The 23579-nt window shown below is 42.7% G+C and overlaps 1 protein-coding gene across 2 annotated transcripts in view; it reads right to left on the reverse strand.

The window, feature by feature from the left end:
- Window positions 1-22586, reverse strand: part of S1PR2 (sphingosine-1-phosphate receptor 2) — an 84164-nt gene extending 61578 nt beyond the window's left edge. The window contains exon 1 of one of the 2 annotated variants that reach the window (XM_075346492.1): window positions 22031-22586. The gene's annotated coding sequence lies outside the window, so the exon portion shown is untranslated. Of the gene's footprint in view, window positions 1-21818; window positions 21908-22030 lie in introns of those variants that run through there. The other variant, XM_075346491.1, reaches the window with a different exon arrangement.
- Window positions 22587-23579: the final 993 nt, after the last annotated feature.

Raw genomic sequence — 23579 nt, forward strand, 5'->3', positions numbered from 1 at the left:
GGCTTGCAATGTCGCAACGTGCAAAGCCTGCCTATGACTTCATGGTCTGCCGCATTGCAGTAGTGCCCGTTTTCTTCGTTGACTGAGGTAGAAGAACACTACAGATACACAAGGAAAGCCATCGCCAAATTCCAAGTAGAGAGGGTTGTTCTCTTTATCTATCTTCCGGAGTACACCACTTCCAAGCCTCATGGCCTTCTCTGGTTGTCAGAGGGTATTGCGCTCCCTGGTTGAGCCACTGGCCCATACTATGGGCCAGTGGCTCACAGCATCGGCAGTGTCTGAGAGCATCGGCACTGAAGGAGAGCTGGTTTGCAAGCTCTAGAGCAAGGACCTTGTATAGAGTCCAGCCACGTGTCAAGGAGTCCAATCACTTGTCAAAGCAATAGTAGACTAGTGAAACTTGAACGTCTGGAGAATGGAGAGGATATTTAATACCTTGTTTCCCTGAAAATAAGACCTAACCTGAAAATAAGCCTTAGTATGATTTTTCAGGATTTTGGGACTAAGCTTGAAATAAAAGCCCTACTTCAACAATAGGACCTAGTTATCGTTCAGTAGAATTTATACAGTTTATAATTTATTCAAGGCTACATATCATTTGTGAATAGGTCTTTTTTACATGTCTTCTAGTAGCTGCCAGAACAGTTTTTGATTTCTGTTCATGAATACTGGTTGATATAGATTGTTGTACATGGAAAAAGATAATAGGATCTTAAGGAATTCATAATGGAATTCGGGGGGGAGAGTTTTGATGACGTTCCAGAATGTGATGACATGATTATATTTGACTAAATATTGATTTTTGTGTTCAAGAATAGAAGTAAAGTTTTGTTTATGGAAAAAAAAAGAAAACATCCCCTGAAAATAATCCCTAACCCATATTTCGAACCCAGAAAATAATATAAGACCATGTCTATGGGTATCAAGTGGATTGCAATTTTAGTATTTTCATTGTCGAGCCACTTTTATCTGTGAATGGGGGTCTGAACTCAATTTGATACACCATAGTAGGCCACATAATAAACCTTACATATGTATACAGTATTGCCTAGGGTGACAGTCTGTCAACTCTAAACAGTGATGATGATCCATTAAGGATCCAGTATCTTCCCTACTGTCTACAGTCTGGACAGAGTAAAGGACTGGTTCACAAAAGCACTCATTCCCAATCATTGGCCCATGCCACCGATTAGCTGATGAATGAGAAAAGCACTCGTTCATTAGCTAATTGGACCATTTATGAGGCCCTTCTGGTTCCAAATGTTTCCGCCAGTTAGTATAAAAGACCCTGGATTCACCTTCCATTCTTGTGCCATCCTGTTTCGAGGCTCACGTGAGTTTGTGATGTCACTAGAGACCCGCGTTCAATCACTGCCAACTTTTTTTGCCATGCCTTTGGACCAAATGAGTTAATCAACAGGAAGTGACATTGTGGCTGCCACTCACTTCCTGTTGATTGCTCATTTGGTCCAAAGGCGTAGTAAGAGAATTCGGCAGTGATTGGACGCGCTGCTCTCGTCAGCCCTGAACTGTGGTTACCGACAGCACTAGAACGGCGCCAGAATAGCAAGTGAGTACAGGGTCTTTTATTTTAAGTGGGGGCTTTAAATAATTCTCTTCTATTGTTAGATAGGCAGCTATTTTTCACAAAGTGTTGATTTATGTCATTCTGAAGAGCTGTGCATTACTGTGAATTATTCACTTAGGACCCCATTAATCATCTACACGGCTCATACTCATGGCATTTCATTTTGATCACACGTGTACCAGTATATAACATATTTGGTGCAGATGAAAGTCTATTTGCTGCACGTTGCAGAATAGGAGTAAAATGGCGCAGACCTCTGATATACCACTTGCATTCTTTTTACTTTGATCACTTTTATGCCTCCTTTCTGGCATATAAATGTGCCCCCCAAAATCAGTGCTGGTTTCTAAAAACATTTTCAACCACCCCGTATCATCGTTGACACGGCATTTCCACCATTGGCTCTGTACCATTGGTGTGCCATTGTCTTCTCTCTCTTTTATGTGTTAACGTTTGATCCATAATGGTCTAGTACGTGAGTGTTAGCAGGATGGTCTATACACATATCCCGCATGTGTGCTGCATCCCCTGTGCCCCTATGTGTTTTGTTTTTCCCTGTATTACTTCCTGTCACACAGAGGTCTTATCAGTGGAGGGTTGTTTGCACTTTGGTAACCCCTTCAGGGTACCTTCACACTTAGCGATGCAGCAGCGATCCGACCAGCGATCTGACCTGGTCAGGATCGCTGCTGCATCGCTACATGGTCGCTGGTGAGCTGTCAAACAGGCAGATCTCACCAGCGACCAGTGACCAGCCCCCAGCCAGCAGCGACGTGCAAGCGACGTTGCGCTTGCACGGAGCCGCCGTCTGGAAGCTGCGGAGACTGGTAACTAAGGTAAACATCGGGTATGGTTACCCGATGTTTACATTAGTTACCAGTGTGAGCAGGGAGCAGGGAGCCGCGCACACTAAGCGCTGGCTCCTTGCTCTCCTAGCTACAGTACACATCGGGTTAATTAACCCGATGTGTAATGCAGCTACATGTGCAGAGAGCAGGGAGCCGCGCACACTGAGCGCTGGCTCCTTGCTCTCCTAGCTGCTGTACACATCGGGTTAATTAACCCGATGTGTACAGCAGCTACATGTGCAGAGAGCCGGAGCCGGCAGCACAGGCAGCGTGAGAGCTGCTGGTAACTAAGGTAAATATCGGGTAACCACCTTGGTTACCCGATGTTTATCTTGGATACAGCTTACCTCAGCTGTCAGACGCCGGCTCCTGCTCCCTGCTCGCTTCATTTGTCGCTCTCTTGCTGTCACACACAGCGATCTGTGTGTCACAGCAGGAGAGCGGCTTTGAAGAAAACGAACCAGGGCTGTGTGTAACGAGCAGCGATCTCGCAGCAGGGGCCAGATCGCTGCTCAGTGTCACACACAGCGAGATCGCTAATGAGGTCACTGCTGCGTCACAAAAAGCGTGACTCAGCAGCGATCTCGGCAGCGAGCTCGCTGTGTGTGAAGCACCCCTCAGTCTCAAAGAAACTAAACTCACAAAAACTTTGTGTCATAAAAATAGACAGCGATCAAGCATTTCCGAGCACTGCGATGGCAACAAGTTTGCATTCCTTCCTACAATGCCCAAGAGGCAATTTTCTAATACATACCTGAACCTGATTATGTCCGAGAAGTAATAAACTTTCCAGTAAAGAGCATTGTAACATGGCTCCCTGCTCCACTATTGTTTTAAACTATATCTGTGCCGACCTCCTGGGACAGCTGGATGGCTCCACAAATTTGGAACTGTAAGGAGGTATGTGTGTTGTGAAGCTTTGGTAAATATTAGGGCAAAATGTTAAAGTTTGAAGGGATGGATTCTACTTGGATTCCACTTTATTCCAAGATTTGCAGCCTCCTGGTGTCTTCCCAACACTTCATACTCTTGGTAATTTCAATCTTTTGACTAATGAATATAAAAAGTCTATATCACTTTTAAAACCCTATACAGATTAGAGAAAAATTGTCCAAACCCACTTAGCTTGACAAGTGTTCGACTTTCTTATTTGTATGGGGTCATCCAGAATTTTCCATGACCCACGTTATTAGGAGAGGGAAAGAGCAGGTATGGCGAATCTCAACTTCCAATCCTTTTGTTTTTCGAAGAGATAAGTTGCCAAGACTTATTCCACCCTCCCCATTAAATGTTTTTTAAGACTTGGCTGAATTGTGTGTGCATATCCATGGGCAGATTTAGGAACCCCTTTAGTCTGGATTTGGTCACCTAGGTGGTCAGTTGACCGATATCTGAGTATTTTGGTCTTCATTTCAGTATGACCTACTAACAGATTCCGCACTCCGATACTCTTTGGTTCAAATTGGCCAGATACCGTGGTTGACACAGTTTTCTTTTTTCTTTTTTTTCCCTACACTTCATCTAATTTAGCAAGCTCTTCCTGAGCAAAACATGCAAAGTGAGACCAAACCAGACAAGCTGGCTCTGTCATCACTGTAACCACAAAAAATGCATGAAAATGTAGGCCATTGACAAAAAGGAAATACCAATTCCTCTTTAAAGGTACAGTAAACCCTTGTGCAACCTGAGCTGTGAATTGGTCGCTGAGATAAAGGTCTTAAAGGGGTGGTCTAGTTAGGACCACCTTTGTCCATGTGTCCTACGGACATGTATGTTTTTATAGAAGGATGACTTCAATTGGTTCCTTGTAATAGTAAATTTGGCTGGACTTGCCGACATAAAGGAAGCAATCAAAATTGCTGGAAAAATCATCAACAATCATACATATGCAGAAGATACAACATTGATAGAAGCGTAGATGGAATTAAGGAATTATTACAGAGAGTCAAGATGGAAAGCTCATACATGGGGCTCCTACTCAATACGAAGAAGACAAAGATATTGACTACTGTCGGGTACGACCGAGACACATTTAAGATGGTCATCGATGAACTGGAAGTTGTAAATTACTTCAACCTACTTGGATCACTAATTACTTATGATACAACAATAACACCGGACGTCAATAGAATAGCTATGGACAAATCAACAATGAAGTCACTGGAAAAGGTCCTCAAATTGAGGAACATTTCACTGGTGATGAAGAGATGGCTCGTACATAATCTGGTCTATTCTTTAGCCACACATGAATAAGAAACCTGGACTATAAAGAAACAAGACAGAAGAAGAATCAACATCTTCGAAATGTGGTGCTGGAGAAGTATGTTATTAATACCATGGGTGGCAAGAAGAACAAACAATCAATTTTAGAACAATTCAAGCCAGACGTGTCACTCAAAGCAAGGATCACCAATTGATGACTTGCCTACTTTGGACACATCATACGAAGAGAGAAATTACTGGAGAAGGACATCATGGTCGGAAGAATAGAAGGAACAAGGCAAAGAGGAAGATCAGTAACTCGATGGCTTGATACTATCAAGAAAACAGTGGAGAAGACCTTGAACCTGTCTAGGAAGAAAAGACCCTGGTGGACCCATCTAGGAGGAGAAGACCCTAGTAGACCTATCTATGCAGAGAAGACCCTGGTGGACCTAACTAGGTAGAGAAGACCCTGGTGGACCTAACTAGGTAGAGAAGACCCTGGTGGACCTATCTAGGTAGAGAAGACCCTGGTGGACCTATCTAGGGAGAGAAGACCTTGGTGGACCTATCTAGGAGGAGAAGACCCTGGTGGACCTATCTAGGTAGCACAAGATCGTCTTCCTACAGAGCATTCATCCATTAAGTCGCCATGGCTGGAGATTGAGCCAAAGGCCATGAAAAGATATGGTAAATTTACCCAACGTCTGTGAAAGCCGGATCCAAAACCAATTAAGCAACGACTAGCCTGCCATTTTACATCAACATTTCTTGGATGATTAACTATTAGCCCTAACTGTCCAACGTTTTGGGGAAAACAATGTTTAGCAGGTAATCTGTCCATATTATTTCAGAAGTCATCATAGAGAAATACTACCAACATATCCAAAGTCTATGGCCTGCAGTAGCTTCAGAAAGTCACACGTCAAGTCAGTTGATGGCACATTCACCTCTTCACATGAATAAACAGGCTTTTGACAGGTTAATGAGTTTATGACCGTCCTATGATCTTTAGCCCTCGTGTATCCTGACCATTCATCTTGTAATCACTGACATGTCAATAAGTTCCCAAAGATAAATATTAGCTTTGTTTTCCTATTCTCTTTAGGTGCATCATACCTTGGTTCCCATTATACACCAGTGTAACCCCTCTATGACAACCCGACGGGCGAGCAAAGCGCTCATTTATCGAATAATTGGATCAATAAGGCTGATATAAACATCATTATTAATGACAACAAACGAAGGATGTGCTGCTAATAACATGATGATAAACAAGGACGGAGAGGCCACATTAGGCCTAAGACACAAGGCATGAAAATCGGACAGAGTGGAATGCGATAAAACATCGCATTCCACTTGGACCAATATTAGCCTCTGTGTCCCCCCCCCCCATGAGCAATTATTTTCAAGTCTATGGGGCGAGAGAAAGAACGCACTGCACTCGCATTACACCGGTGTACCGCGAGTGCAGAGAGAGAATGGCAATAGCCGGCTATGGAGGAGAGAGGGAGATAAATCCTGCCCCTCCTCAGTGCCGGCCCACCCCTCCTCAGTTGCGGCCTGCCCCTCCTCAGTGCTGGCCCATCCCCCGCAGCTGAGGTCTGATCGCATGATCGGACCTCAGTCGCAGTGACACTCGCATGACACTCGGCTCCTGCTGTACTGCCAGCGTGAGCCGAGTGTCATGCGAGGATTGCAGTAGTCCCCGTGTGGCCCCGACCTAACAATCGTTCTCTTCCAATGAGTAATCTGTAATATAAGAGGGGCTGAAATAAACCCACCTAAATGGATAGAGTAGAAAAATATGAAAGTATATATTTTTTTTCTTTAAGGCTAGGTTCACATTTCCGTTGTTTTACATCAGTCACATGCGTTGCTTGATGCTTGTGACTGATGCGTTGTACAATGGATGACAAGAATTGGAATTCATTGTCATGAGAAAGCGAATTCCGTTGTAAAACGAGAGAGAAAAAGAGCGATCAGCTGATCTCCCGGCCGCCGGCTTCTGTGAGCGATCAGCTGATCTCCCCGCTGCCGGCTTCTGTGAGCGATCAGCTGATCTCCCGGCCGCCGGCTTCTGTGAGCGATCAGCTGATCTCCCGGCCGCCGGCTTCTGTGAGCGATCAGCTGATCTCCCGGCCGCCGGCTTCTGTGAGCGATCAGCTGATCTCCCAGCCGCCGGCTTTTGAGAACGCTCAGCTGATCTCCCTGCCGCCGGCTTTTGAGAGCGATCAGCTGATCTCCCGGCCTCCAGCTTCTGTGAGCGCTCAGCTGATCTCCCAGCTTCTGGCTTCTGTGAGCGATCAGCTGATCTCCCAGCCTCTGGCTTCTGTGAGCGCTCAGCTGATCTCCCTGCCGCCGGCTTTTGAGAGCGATCAGCTGATCTCCCGGCCTCCAGCTTCTGTGAGCGCTCAGCTGATCTCCCAGCCTCTGGCTTCTGTGAGTGATCAGCTGATCTCCCGGCCGCTGGCTTTTGAGAACGCTCAGCTGATCTCCCTGCCGCCGGCTTTTGAGAACGCTCAGCTGATCTCCCTGCCGCCGGCTTCTGTGAGTGATCAGCTGATCACCCGGTGGCCGGCTTCTGTGAGCCATCAGCTGATCTCCCTGCCGCCGGTTTTTGAGAGCGATCAGATGATCTCCTGGCGGCCGGCTATTGTGAACGATCAGCTGATTGCTCTCAAAAGCCGGCGGCCGGATGATCAGCTGATCGCTCACTGAAGCCGGTGGCTGGGAGATCAGCTGATCACTCACAGAAGCCGGCCGCCGGGTGATCAGCTGATCGCTCACAGAAGCCGGCCGCCGGGTGACCAGCTGATCGTTCGGCCGCAGAGAGAGAGCATGCGCAGTGAAATCAAAAGGATTCCGCTGCTCAAAAAACGTTACACTCTGCGTTCCTGCCGCCCAACGGTCAGTCGTTCCATGACTGATCAGTTGGGCGGTGGATGCAACGCAGCGTCATCAGTCACAATCCGCCACTCATACAAGTCTATGGGAAACAACGGAATCCGCCAAACAGATTGCGGTGTTTATCAGAGCCGCGGATTGTGACTGATCATAAAAAAACGGAAATGTGAACCTAGCCTTAGACAACTAGTTATAAAAAAGTGAAATCATCACCTGCAGTTACATTAGTCATTGCAGGGAAAGTTTAAAGCGTAACCGTCATTTCATGTTTATGTCAAAAATCAATAAATCTCCTATCACAGTAATGGGGAAGTCTCCACCGAATACAGATTTTATCTCCGAATTCAGAATATTGATAATGGCTGATCAATTCTGGTAGAGAAAGAAAATCTGTCTGACAAGAAATATTACAAAGCTGCTTATTTTCATGTGTACTATTGATTTATGAAATAAAAATGACAGTTACACTTTAAACAAATATTTACCTTTATAAAATTAATATATAGAGATAATCTACATAAACAGTTGAGTCACTGTGTACATACATTATATTACTGATCCTGTAATATACTCCAGAGCAGCACTCACTATTCTGCTGGTGCAGTCACTGTGTACATACATTACATTACTTATCCTGTATTATACTCCAGAGCAGCACTCACTATTCTGCTGGTGCAGTCACTGTGTACATACATTATATTACTGATCCTGTATTATACTCCAGAGCTGCACTCACTATTCTGCTGGTGCAGTCACTGTGTACATACATTGCTGACCCTGTACTGATCCTGAGTTACATCCTGAATTATACTCCAGAGCTGCACTCACTATTCTGCTAGATACGTAATGCACAGTGACTGTAATTTTGATGTAATTTGCATAATTTTCAGAAAACCTTTGACTAGAGAATGTCCCTAATTCCTATGCATGTTCCAGTTTGTGCACAGGATCCACATCATCGGCATTACACATCCAGAGCAGTCACTCCGGACTCAATAACCATCTCTTCTATTGGCTGCCGATACGACTATTAAGGGGGCTTTACACGGTAGCGATATCGCTAGCAATTTCTAGCGATAGCGACCGTGTAAGCACCCGCCCTTGTCGCACATGCGATTGTTTGTGATCGCTGCCGTAGCGAACATTATCGCTACGCAGCGTCACACACACTTACCTGGTTGGCGTCGTCGCTGTGACTGCCGAACAATCCCTCCTTCAAGGGGGAGGGACGTTCGGCATCACAGCGACGTCACCGCAACGTCACTAAGCGGCCGGCCAATCAAAGCAGAGGGGCGGAGATGAGCAGGACGTAACATCCCGCCCACTTCCTTCCTTCCTCATTGGGGCCGGCGGCAGGTAAGGAGACGTTCCTTGCTCATGCGGTATCACACACAGCGATGTGTGCTGCCGCATGAGCGATGAACCACCTGGATAAACAACCATTACCGAGTTTTGACCTTGGGACGACCTCTCCATGGTGAACGATTTTCACCATTTTTGAGGTCGCCTAAGGTCGCTGGTAAGTATTACACGCTGTGATATCGTTAATGACGCCGGATGTGCGTCACTAACAACGTGACCCCGACGATAAAACATTAACGATATCGTAGCGTGTAAAGCCCCCTTAAAACATCATACAGTCATATGAAAAAGTTTGGGCACCCCTATTAATGTTAACCTTTCTTCTTTATAACAATTTGGGTTTTGCAGCAGCTATTTCAGTTTCATATATCTAATAACTGATGGACTGAGTAATATTTCTGGATTGAAATGAGGTTTATTGTACTAACAGAAAATGTGCAATCTGCATTTAAACAAAATTTGACCGGTGCAAAAGTATGGGCACCTCAACATAAAAGTGACATTAATATTTTGTAGATCCTCCTTTTGCAAAAATCACAGCCTCTAGTCGCTTCCTGTAGCTTTTAATGAGTTCCTGGATCCTGGATGAAGGTATATTTGACCATTCCTGTTTACAAAACAATTCCAGTTCAGTTAAGTTTGATGGTTGCCGACCATGGACAGCCGCTCCAAATCATCCCACAGATGTTCAATGATATTCAGGTCTGGGGACTGGGATGGCCATTCCAGAACATTGTAATTGTTCCTCTGCATGAATGCCTGAGTAGATTTGGAGCGGTGTTTTGGATCATTGTCTAGCTGAAATGCATCCCCTGCGTAACTTCAACTTCGTCACTGATTCTTGCACATTATTGTCAAGAATCTGCTGATACTGAGTTGAATCCATGCGACCCTCAACTTTATCAAGATTCCCGGTGCCGGCATTGGCCACACAGCCCCAAAGCATGATGGAACCTCCACCAAATTTTACTGTGGGTAGCAAGTGCCTTTCTTGGAATGCCGTGTTTTTTTTGCCTCCATGCATAACGCCTTTTTGTATGACCAAACAACTCAATCTTTGTTTCATCAGTCCACAGGACCTTCTTCCAAAATGTAACTGGCTTGTCCAAATGTGCTTTTGCATACCTCAGGCGACTCTGTTTGTGGTGTGCTTGCAGAAACGGCTTCTTTCGCATCACTCTCCCATACAGCTTCTCCTTGTGCAACGTGCGCTGTATTGTTGACCGATGCACATTGACACCATCTGCAGCAAGATGAAGCTGCAGGTCTTTGGAGGTGGTCTGTGGATTGTCCTTGACTGTTCTCACCATTCTTCTTCTCTGCCTTTCTGATATTTTTCTTGGCCTGCCACTTCTGGGCTTAACAAGAACTGTACCTGTGTTCTTCCATTTCCTTACTATGTTCCTCACAATGGAAACTGACAGTTTAAATCTCTGAGACAACTTTTTGTATCCTTCCCCTGAACAACTATGTTGAATAGTCTTTGTTTTCAGATCATTTGAGAGTTGTTTTGAGGAGCCCATGATGCCACTCTTCATAGGAGATTCACATAGGAGAACAACTTGCAAGTGGCCACCTTAAACACCTTTTCTCATGATTGGATACACCTGCCTATGAAGTTGAAAGCTCAATGAGGTTACAAAACCAATTGAGTGCTTTAGTAAATCAGTCAAAAGTAGTTAGGAGTGTTCAAATCAAGAAATTGATAAGGGTGCCCATACTTTTGCACCGGTCAAATTTTGTTTAAATGTGGATTGCACATTTTCTGTTAGTACAATAAACCTCATTTCAATCCAGAAATATTACTCAGTCCATCAGTTATTAGATATATGAAACTGAAATAGCTGTTGCAAAAACCCAAATTGTTATAAAGAAGAAAGGTTAACATTAATAGGGGTGCCCAAACTTTTTCATATGACTGTAAATCCGAATGTTATCATGTATCAGTGGGATTCGTCTCTTTCTTATGGACCGTTGTGTGGGCCTTGTACGTTGGTGTTTTCTCAGGGTGTTTTGTCGGCAGTGTGTGGGTCAGGTATATATATAATTGGATGGCAGTTGGCTGACCCTGACAATTTGGGTAAAATGTGTGGGACCTCCCGACGCTCCTCCATAATGAAGTGACTGCAGTATCCGATGACGTGAGGCAGAAGGTTTTTATTAAAAGGAGGCACAAGAGAAGGAATATTCATTGGGTCACGCATTGGTTCAAAGGGATTGTAGGAAACCTGATAAAAGGATCTGTCAGATTTTTTCACAGAAACAGCGCCACTTTGGCCCTATGGCTGCATGCGGTATTGCAGCTCAGAAAAAGTTGAAAACGTCTCATTTCGCAGTGTACAATGCCCAACACATGACCTCACCGCAACTCATACTATACATAAGACCACCTCCTCCATCCTGGGTCTATTTACCCCTATAAATAAAAATCTTCCAAATACCCTCTGCAGCCATATCCCTAAATCACTCAGAGGATCTCAGGCATGCCATGCGGAAAGAGTTAAATTCAGTAATAGCTCGTGTGTGTGAGAAAAACCCCAAAAACCTTTGTGCCGCCTGGTCTGATGGAGAACATCTGCTCTGAAGTGAAACATGTGGGCTGGGATGTCACAATATAGTGAACTCTTATGTTATTAACTAGAAACCCTGAGCTGGGATTATACACAGAGCAGGGGTGGAAGGGCAGAAAGTCCAAACTCCAGGGTCAAGAGGTAAACAGTCAGAGGACAGAGGATAGTCTGTGGGATCGAATGACGTAAGCTAGGGTGGTAAAGGATTCCAAAAATTGGTGCAAAAAGTTTGGCGACTTTTCAAATACTTTTACAGATGATATACACACACACACACACACATATATATCTATATAAATATCCATATCAACAATGTACAGGGGCGTAAAGGAGTTTTTTGAAACTGGTACAGTTTTCTTAAAAAAATAAAATAATTTAAAAATCTATGCTTTACTCACCCTCCCCAGGTCCGACACTGAGTCTCCCCTGCTGCTCCCAGTGTCTATTATTATTGTCTGCAGCACTGCAGCCAGTCAGGGAGCTCAGCAGATAGTAGATGTAGATCAAGTAGATGGTATCATTTGTTCGGAGCTGCTGAGCTCACAGCGGTGGAGATTCGATCACTGGAGCTGGGGAGGGTGAGTAAAGCACAATTAAAAGAAAAACTGTAGCCAGGGGCGAAGGTTATCGGAAACAGGAGAACCCCTTTCGTTATAGTGGGTGCAGGGGTTACAATCACACCTAGGTCCTGAAGCCCAGGAGGGCCTAAATACTGTAGTCCCATTTGTACAATGCTATTAATGACCCATTATAGTTGGGGGCGCTCTTGGAGATTTTGCATTGGGGTCCATGAGCTTCCAGTTACAGATCCTAGAGAGTCCCATTAGATAGCATTGACTTACAGTAGGGCCTGTCAAGTTTCCGTAAGGGGCCATCCTGGTATTTTGGACGACAAGAATAGAACTGCAGGAGCCCCCGGTCATAGTTATTAGAGTCAACAGTCCCCGATACACGTTACGATAAAGTCTGATGAATCCACCAATTTCATGCTGTTTGGGCAATTTAAGCCCTCGGCTATGCTATATGGGCACCTTAGGCTCTGGGCTATGCTGTATGGGAACCTTAAGCTCCGGGCTATGATGTATGGCAACCTTAAACCCTGAGGTATGCTGTATGGGCACCTTAAGCCATGGGATATGCTGTATGGGCACCTTAAGCCATGGGATATGCTGTATGGGCACCTTAAGCCATAGGATATGCTGTATGGGCACCTTAAGCCCTGAGAGTTATACTGTATAGGTACCTCAAGCTTTTGGCTATGCTGTATGGGTATGTTAAGATATGAGTTATACTGTATAGTCACCTTAAGTCCTAGGCTATGCTGTATGGGCACCTTGAGCTGTGGGTTATGCTGTATAGATACCTTAAGCCCTGGGCTTTACTTTATGTGCACCTTAAGCCCCAGGCTATGCTGTATGGGCACTTTAAGCACTGGGCTATGTTGTATGGGTTTCTTAAGCCCTGGGCTATGCTGTATAGGCACCTTAAGCCCTTATCTATGCTTTATGGGTAAATTAAGGCTTGGGCTATGCTGGATGTGCACCTTAAGCCCTTAGCTATGCTGTATGGGTACATTAAGCCTTGGGCTATGCTGTATAGGCACCTTAAGCCCTTAGCTATGCTGTATGGGTACATTAAGCCTTGGGCTATGCTGTGAATGCACCTTAAGCCATGTTATATGCTGTATGGGCACCTGAAGCCCTGGGCTATGCTGTATGGGCACCTAAAGCTCTGGGTCCTGCTCTTTGGGCACTTTATTCTCTAGACTATTCAATATTGGTACCTTAGGTTGAGCTGAGGACTATGCTTTTTGGCTACCTTAAGTACTGGGCTATGCTGAGACTGTTTCCATATGACATCATCTATGTTACCTATACATAGTTCAGGTGCTGTAATACATGGGCTACGGTTTAGCCTGTCTTATACTCCAGAGCTGCATTCACCGCTTTTGCAGGCTTCAGAGCTGAAATCTCTCGTTATTCCTCGCTGGGAGTCAGTGTCTGCGAAGCACTTGCTCTGATGATTTACATTTTACGAAGTATACTTCTTACACCAGGCGCTGCACTGCATGTATTTATAGGAGCTCATATAAGCTATAAGCCGTGTGTCTTTTAACATCTTGTCAACAGTTTTCAAAGACAAGCGGCAGTAAAAGTAAATTATTTATAAAACTACTTGTAGAGCTGGAATCTGAGCATCGCTGTCAGACGGTGTACAAGGACGGATATAATGCAAGGAATGTAGAGTAAAGATTGAAAATAAATGACCCCTGAGGTCAAACTGGCAAGAAATATATAAGTGCGACTAGCAGAGTATCACAATATTCCTGTATAGAACATCGTCTTCACGCTCCAGATACAGTCCATGGCGCTGATAAAAACAGCCCACTGATATATATGTAGCCATTAAAGATTAACCTATGTATTGGACTGCCTAAAGGATATGTACACCTTCAGTGATGACAACATGCTTCCTTAACACTAGATGTCCCAGGAATTTCGAGCTCCATAGGGTTCCAATGGTAGAAATGTCAAATGACCCCTCTCTGGGACTTCTAGTGTTAAAAAAAACCTGCCACCATGTAAAAAGTGGCCCATTTGTGCATTTGTTTTATTCTCGCTGTTCCCCTGAGCAATCTGGTTTTTGTTTTGTTAAAATCCGCCATATGGTTCCAGAGATACAGGCATTTTTGCTTAGTACTACTTCTGAGAGTTTTTATCAAGGGGGCGTGGCTCAGAGATCCTCTGGGGCATGGCTTACAGGATCCTCTGGGGTGTGTTTTTAGGTTGCTGTAAAAAAGCCTGTATCTTTGGAACCGTATGGCGGATTTCAAAAAGAAAAACAATGAAATACTCAGGGGAACGGTGGGAATATAATAAAACCAAACACAGGACAGCTTTCAACTGGAGACAGGTCCTCTTTAACCCTAGAACGCATACCTGGGGCCTCGCAGGCCTGCTAGGTTACTTGTTTTCTATGGTAGTTTTCTATGGTTGCCTGTTCTAGGGTTAAATACTTGTATAGTGGCTAAAAAATATTTTTTTGCAATTGGTTTTAATTAAAATTATTTACCTATTTGGATTTTATATTCTTTTTGTTTCCCTGCAAACTGCTGACTGCAGAATGAGTTAACTGGGAGTTTGTAACTCATTCCTGTGTATTTTTTCTGAATTCTTCTGCTCTGAAATATGATTACAGACCACAATAAAGAGAAGTGGACATAAACTTTGATGTGGTTAGAAATCAACTGAGAGAAGCTCAGAAAAAGATACAATTGTTACAATATGTGTCAAAAACAGCTCACTGACAGATTCTCAGTTGACTTATTAATATACAGGAGAACAAAAAAGCCTATAAAAGTCAAACGGTATAAAATTTTCAAAAAACACAATTGCAAAAATTATTTATAGCCCAAAATACATACTTTTAAAGTAAAAAAAGATCTAGACACTAGTTCCGAATATGGTATTTTGAACATGTGAAAACCCCTTAATATATTGAGTGTTATATAGCGTCAATCTATGATGAATAGTTTCGAGGCGTCATCAATTCACTTTTACTCCTCAGTAAAATAGCATTTTGTCCTTCATCAGGTCTGGAGACCTGATGAAGGACAAAATGAATATAGAGGTATACCCGATTTTTGAGGTTTTAATGAAAACATGTTATCGTTAGTAATCAGATTTTTTTGGAAAATCTGTCCTATATATGACATTATAAGGATCAGATGATGCAAGTCCTGCCAAGCCTCCGCTTATCGTCTCAGCCTCGGATTAGCGCAATTTCCACATGGAATGGAGACAGACAGGTCCTTGTGGTCAGAGGTGTCAGACTACGCCACCTCTCAGGTCCTCCGTGGGTTTACCGCTCTGCGCTCCACCCCACCTTGCATTACTAATCAGATTTATCCAAACAAAACTTCAGGTGGAGAAACACTTCACGTTTGAAAGTCTCTCTATGAAAACAACTTATGTCATACATAGTTTACACATGACGGATACTTTATTGATACATAGATTTTGCTGTGTAACTTTCCTCCTTCCCTGTCTCCTCGCTGACAGCTGATCCATGCAAGCACAGAAACCAAAATACATGAGCTCGCTGAGCAGCATTCTGCTGACTCCGCCACACCTCTCCACAATCCATGCATTGCACAAAACTAGAAAGGAAGCTGCCATTGGGTGTTAGAGAAGGTCACACAAATATTACTGGCGTCATCTAAGAGTATGGAGACAATCTCTAACACTGAAACCTAATTCTTACTGTAAAATTGCTTCAAATTTTCCCTATATCTTCTCTTATTACTCCATATATCCTCCCTATATCTCCTCCTATTACTCCATATATCCTCCCTATATCTCCTCTAATACTCCATATATCCTCCTTATATATCCTCCTATTACTCCATATATTCTCCCTATATTTCCTCCTATTACTCCATATATCCTCCCTATATCTCCTCTAATACTCCATATATCCTCCCCTATATCTCCTCCTATTACTCCATATATCCTCTCTATATCTCCTCCTATTACTCCATATATCCTCCCTATATCTCCTCCTATTACTCCATATATCCTCCCTATATCTCCTCTAATACTCCATATATCCTCCCTATATATCCTCCTATTACTCCATATATTCTCCCTATATTTCCTCCTATTACTCCATATATCCTCCCTATATCTCCTCCTATTACTCCATATATCCTCCCTATATCTCCTCCTATTACTCCATATATCCGCCCCTATATCTCCTCCTATTACTCCATATATCCTCCCTATATCTCCTCTAATACTCCATATATCCTCCCTATATATCCTCCTATTACTCCATATATTCTCCCTATATTTCCTCCTATTAGGGTATGTGCGCACGTTGCTTTTTACCTGCTTTTTACCTGCTTTTTTGCTGCTTTTTCTTCTGCGCTGTTTAATACCAAAATGGATGTGTTCTTCTATTCAAGCAAAGTCTATGGGAATTTGGGTTTCTTGTTCACACTATGTTCAAAATGCTGCCTTTTTGTGGCAGAACTTTGGTCAAAAACTCAGCTTTGCAGTGCAAAACCCAAATGGCAAAAACAATTGACATGTTGCTTCTTTGAAAAGCGGAGTTTTTGACCAAAGTTCTGCCTCAAAAAGGCAGCATTTTGAACATAGTGTGAACAAGAAACCCAAATTCCCATAGACTTTGCTTGAATAGAAGAACACATCCATTTTCAAATTGTCTCTCCAGTAAAGGAGACAAACTCTAGCACAGCGCCACCTATTGGAAGTAGCGATCCTAAAAGTCACAAGTGGATTTTTGACAATCCTTTGCAATATGACTCAGGATATATAAGCCAGATCAGAATCCCAATTTGCAGACTGGCTTGCAAAGTCTCCTTAAGGAGAATAGTGTTCCCCCGTGGAATTTTAGGGGCATTGCAGCTATAAGTCCCCTTACCTGGCAGCCAGACTGGCTTGCAAAGTCTCCTTAAGGAGAATAGTGTTCCCCCGTGGTCACATCCATTTTGGCATTAAACAGCGCAGAAGAAAAAGCAGCAAAAAAGCAGGTAAAAAGCAGGTAAAAAGCAACGTGCGCACATACCCTTACTCCATATATCCTCCCTATATCTCCTCTAATACTCCATATATCCTCCCCTATATCTCCTCCTATTACTCCATATATCCTCCCTATATCTCCTCCTATTACTCCATATATCCTCCCCATATTTCCTCCTATTACTCCATATATCCTTCCTATATCCCCTCCTATTACTCCATATATCCTCCCTATATATCCTCCTATTACTCCATATATTCTCCCTATATTTTCTCCTATTACTCCATATATCCTCCCTATATATCCTCCTATTACTCCATATATCCTCCCTATATCTCCTCCTATTACTCCATATATCCTCCCTATATCTCCTATTACTCCATATATCCTCCCCATATTTCCTCCTATTACTCCATATATCCTTCCTATATCCCCTCCTATTACTCCATATATCCTCCCTATATATCCTCCTATTACTCCATATATCCTCCCTATATCTCCTCCTATTACTCCATATATCCTCCCCATATTTCCTCCTATTACTCCATATATCCTTCCTATATCCCCTCCTATTACTCCATATATCCTCCCTATATCTCCTCTAATACTCCATATATCCTCCCATATATCTCCTCCTATTACTCCATATATCCTCTCTATATCTCCTCCTATTACTCCATATATCCTCCCTATATCTCCTCCTATTACTCCATATATCCTCCCTATATCTCCTCCTATTACTCCATATATCCTTCCTATATCCCCTCCTATTACTCCATGTATCCTCCCTATATCTCCTCCTATTACTCCATATATCCTCTCTATATCTCCTCCTATTACTCCATATATCCTCCCTATATCTCCTCCTATTACTCCATATATCCTCCCTATATCTCCTCCTATTACTCCATATATCCTTCCTATATCCCCTCCTATTACTCCATATATCCTCCCTATATCTCCTCCTATTACTCCATATATCCTCTCTATATCTCCTCCTATTACTCCATATATCCTCCCTATATCTCCTCCTATTACTCCATATATCCTCCCTATATCTCCTCCTATTACTCCATATATCCTTCCTATATCCCCTCCTATTACTCCATATATCCTCCCTATATCTCCTCTAATACTCCATATATCCTCCCATATATCTCCTCCTATTACTCCATATATCCTCTCTATATCTCCTCCTATTACTCCATATATCCTCCCTATATCTCCTCCTATTACTCCATATATCCTCCCTATATCTCCTCCTATTACTCCATATATCCTTCCTATATCCCCTCCTATTACTCCATATATCCTCCCTATATATCCTCCTATTACTCCATATATCCTCCCTATATCTCCTCCTATTACTCCATATATCCTCCCCATATTTCCTCCTATTACTCCATATATCCTTCCTATATCCCCTCCTATTACTCCATATATCCTCCCTATATCTCCTCTAATACTCCATATATCCTCCCATATATCTCCTCCTATTACTCCATATATCCTCTCTATATCTCCTCCTATTACTCCATATATCCTCCCTATATCTCCTCCTATTACTCCATATATCCTCCCTATATCTCCTCCTATTACTCCATATATCCTCCCTATATCTCCTCCTATTACTCCATATATCCTCCCTATATCTCCTCCTATTACTCCATATATCCTTCCTATATCCCCTCCTATTACTCCATATATCCTCCCTATATCTCCTCTAATACTCCATATATCCTCCCATATATCTCCTCCTATTACTCCATATATCCTCTCTATATCTCCTCCTATTACTCCATATATCCTCCCTATATCTCCTCCTATTACTCCATATATCCTCCCTATATCTCCTCTAATACTCCATATATCCTCCCTATATCTCCTCCTATTACTCCATATATTCTCCCTATATTTCCTCCTATTACTCCATATATCCTCCCTATATCTCCTCCTATTACTCCATATATCCTCCCTATATATCCTCCTATTACTCCATATATTCTCCCTATATTTCCTCCTATTACTCCATATATCCTCCCTATATCTCCTCCTATTACTCCATATATCCTCCCTATATATCCTCCTATTACTCCATATATTCTCCCTATATTTCCTCATATTATTCATTATATCCTCCTCTATATCTCCTCCTTTTATCGTATATATCCTCTCCTATTACTCCATCCTCTCCTTATGTCTCCTCCTATATAATTCCTATACAATTATTTTTATGTCTTCTGCAGTTGCTCCTCGTAACTTCCATACTTCTAAGAAAAGTCCTACGCTGTTCCCTCCAATTATCTATGGCAGTAAATTATTGTCTCCTGCCTGCAGCCTCACACAGGGGTCCATTGTTTCCCCTATTACTGTACATTGGTTCAGCTTTGGCCCTAATATTACAGAGCAGTATAAGGCAGGATTCACACTGGGCAGTTTTTGGTGAACTTTATTTTTTGAGCCCAATACAGTATTAGATGCAAAAGAGAGAATAAAAAAACTGTTTTTCTAGAATACTTTCCTTCTTTTTGGATCTACTCCTAACTTTTACTCGAAAGAATGCATCAAAAACTGCACCGAAAACTGATTGCTGCCAAAATGACGGATACCTATTGTTTATGATCATAGAATGGGACTTACGTGAGGATCCTCATTGCTCAGCCTAGCCTTCCCTGCATGGAGTAGAACCATGTTTCGTCTTTCTCGCCCTTCATATCTGTTCTTTGTTACTTTCCTGTGATCTCTTCTCCTCCATACTCCTTAGAAGACATGGAATCCTCTCTGAATTTCTGCATCATATATTCCAGGGCAAAACATGAAAAAATCCTATAATGCTGAGATCTTATGGAGCTGTAAATCAGCCAGGCAGTAGGAGAGGCAGGTCTGTATCTGCCTTCCAAATTCAGTTGTTGTGTGTAGATCTGTCTCTACCTCTCACCTAGTGTGCACACACACCTATATACCTGCCATGCTTGGTGATACTACCCCGCTCAGTCTGCACACCAGAGGTTTCTAACCCCAGGAGCTACGTTCCTGTCATTCTAAGATCCTCGTTCCCACTGTTCAAAAGTCCTCTATTAGATTTCATAAGTGTCTGTGGGAACTAGGGTTGGCTGGATACCTCTCGAATTTGAGAACGTTCTGTTCTCACCAAGCATGAAGACACTCATGCCATTTTCCTGGCTTTTTTTGTTGAAGTTTAAGAGGTTTTCTGGTTTGGACAGCCCATTTCCAATTAATGTATTCCTGGGATAGGTTTACCTAGTAGAAATATGTAGGAACTACTAAACTCAACCAACTATCAGCGTAATAGATGGACAAGTTGGATGCACAAAAGTGTCCAAATTAGAAGAGTAGAAGGTTTGCCTGTAGTAATGTGATGATAGGAGGTCCTAAGTTACATTTTCACATGAAGTATGGCACTTCTCAAAATCAACAAACAAGCCAACATGAAATAACCAAATCCACTAGAGGGTCCCAAATGGAAAAAAATGGGTCCTCCAATGAAAAGTAACCTACTTTATGGTGCCAACCAAAATCAGGGAGCTAGTTGGGGTAAATATATTGAAATTTGATCCACCTCTCTCTAATCAACAAGAGGGTCCTCCAGTGATGAGGTCTTCACTGATAATTTTCTCAGAAGAAAGGGTCTCAAATGGAAAAATGGGTCCTCCAAAGATAAGGAACCTATTTTATAGCACCAACCGAAATCAGTGAGACAGTTGGGGTAAATATATAGAAATTTGATCCACCTCTCTCGAATCGACAAGTAGATGGTCCACCAATGATGAGGAGGTCCTCACTGAGAATTTTCCCAGAAGAAAAAGAAGTATGGCGCCTATCGAAATCAACAAACCAGCTGTCATAGAATAATCAAATTCACCAAAGGATTCCAAATGGAAATATTGATTCTCCAATGAAAAGCTGATTTTAGAAGATAAGAAACCTATTAAAATCAGTGAGTTGGTTGGGGAATTATATTGAAATTTGATCTACCTCTCTCTTGACAAGTAGAGTGTCCTCCAATGATGAGGAGGTCCTCACTGATAATTTTCCCAGGAGAAAGGGTCCCAAATGGAAAAAATTGGTCCTCCAAAGATAAGTAACCTATTTTATGGCACCAACCGAAATCAGTGAGCCGGTTGTGGTAAATATATTGAAATTTGATCCACCTCCCTCGAATCGAGAAGTAGAGGGTCCTCCAATGATGAGGAAGTCCTCACTGATAATTTTTGAAGAAGAAAGTAAAGTATTATACTGCAGAAATCAAGGAGTTTTCTGTGCAACCCATGAATGAACCGAGTCCATCAGATCGATCCCAAAATGGACAAAAAAGGGTCCTCCAATGATGAGGTGATCACAAGAGGTCCTAAGAAATTATTACTTGAGATCTATCAAAATCAATGGTTTGACGATATATTACATGAATCACCAGATCTAGATCGCCCCTATGTCTCGAATGAACCACCCTGTCTTTAAAATATCAACACCACCCTCATGATATATACTGTGTATTTAACTTCTGATCATCCTTCCACCCAAATAGCTGAGTTAAGTCCTTGGTTCTGTTGAATGAGTGTTCTGTGCACCTGTGTGTGCCCCAGCATATCTTGACTCTGCAGTACCTGGATCCATTCATACAGCAGTTGTACAGTATAGTTACTTCACATCTGTTGAATCCAGTTTACCTTTCTTAGGTTGCCCTCCTCGATTTATGCTCAATAGTTGATTCTTTCGGAAACCACGACCCCAAAATTACAGAACTCAATAAATCCACCCTTACAGACTGCTTACCTTTCTTAGGTTTTCCTCCTTGATTTACGCTCAATAGTTGATTCATTCGGACCGGTGAACCCCAAAATTACAGAACTCAATAAATCTACCCTTACAAACTGCTTTCCTTTCTTAGGTTTTCCTCCTTGATTTACGCTCAATAGTTGATTTTTTCGGAAACCGCGACCCCAAAATTACAGAACTCAATAAATCCACCCTTAAAAACTGCTTACCTTTCTTAGGTTTTCCTCCTTGATTTACGCTCAATAGTTGATTCTTTCGGACCGGTGAATCCCAAAATTACAGAACTCGATAAATCCACAGAAAGCAATGAGTGCATCCAAATAAAGTGATCTCAGCCCGAGCACATGATCAAGGATGGACCTGTAGCTGCTGTGAATCTGGACAGGTCTCCTGATCTCCTGGGCTGTATACTGTAGACTCGCCTGCTCCAAGTCAGCATCTTAGAGACTTGTCAACTTTCCCTCTCTCACTTGCAACTCGCCAAAGTGGGGGGTTTTTTGGGGTGTGCTCACTACTACACCCATAATTCGGTCCCATATTCTCTCTCTTCTTCGCGATCTCACTCCTTCCCCCTCTTCTCCTTGAAAAACAAAATCCAGATGTTTTCTTCTGCTTTGGCTCTGGGACTTTCTTAGTACGAGAAGGAGGGAGTGGGGTGGTGGGGCCGTGCTTAATGAAAAAAAAGAAAAGAAAAGGGGAGTGAGGAAAAAAAGGGAAAGAAAAAAGGAGCAATGCTATATAGCAAGAAGTGTCTTTTTTGGTCAGCAGCCTGAAGATAGAAGAGGACTGAGAATTCAGTTCTACAACGCCTCCTTTCTGACTGTCTCCACCCTGCACTCATTCAGGGCTTGCCTCCCCCAATCGCTCTTTGTAGGCACACAGTGACTATTCTTTACTATCTAACTAATTATGGAAACTGCAATTTCGACAAGGCAGCTGCTATATGGGGGGAGGGTCCGGCTGATTTTTTTTCTTTTCTTTTGGGATCTGTTCTAACCGAGTTTCACTTTTTTTGTGTTTTGAGGAAGATCATTTTTGGAACTGTGTGAAATCATGTAAACGTAAAGTTCAGCTGGGCCACAAGGTGACCTGCTGACAGTGACCGGATTACGGGGTAAAGGGTCACGTCTGTCTGTTAGCGAAATCTAACACCGGGCCCCCAAGAAAAGTCTGTACAAGGGCCCCTGAAGAACTATTAGACTATGTTCACACTTGTCTTATAAAATCCGCAGCATTTTACAGCCCCAGCAAAGTGGATGACTTTTTAACGTAATCTCATCCACCTGGTGTGATTTTTGGCTACGGAATCCAGAGAGAATTTTATTAATTTTTTTTAAAATTTGCACCATCTCAATATTTTCTTGCAGAATCAATACAGTTTTCGCCCCTAAAATGATGAAATCTGTAACAATATCCGAATGCAATATATTTGGATTCTGTTGCAAATTCTGCAGTGCAAAGTCGGCACCAAAGTCGCCACGTGTGAGCGTGAGAAGAAGATCCGATTTTTTGTATTCCTGCAATTTATGGACTTGTTAGGATATGTTCCCTTTGGGCGTACACTTGTGGATTTTTTCATACAGAAAATCTTTTGCCTATTACAATTAGAGCACACACTACAAGGGAACATGAAAGTTAGGAATGATTTGCTTCTGATTATTCCACTGCAGAAACTCTGCATAGGAACTGTAACATGGCGGCTGGGATGTATCACAGTAGTACTTGTAGTGCCCCAAGGCTTATTATGTTCTAGTGACA

Source organism: Anomaloglossus baeobatrachus, chromosome 4, assembly GCF_048569485.1.
Source record: "Anomaloglossus baeobatrachus isolate aAnoBae1 chromosome 4, aAnoBae1.hap1, whole genome shotgun sequence".
In the NCBI taxonomy this organism is placed as follows: domain Eukaryota; kingdom Metazoa; phylum Chordata; class Amphibia; order Anura; family Aromobatidae; genus Anomaloglossus; species Anomaloglossus baeobatrachus.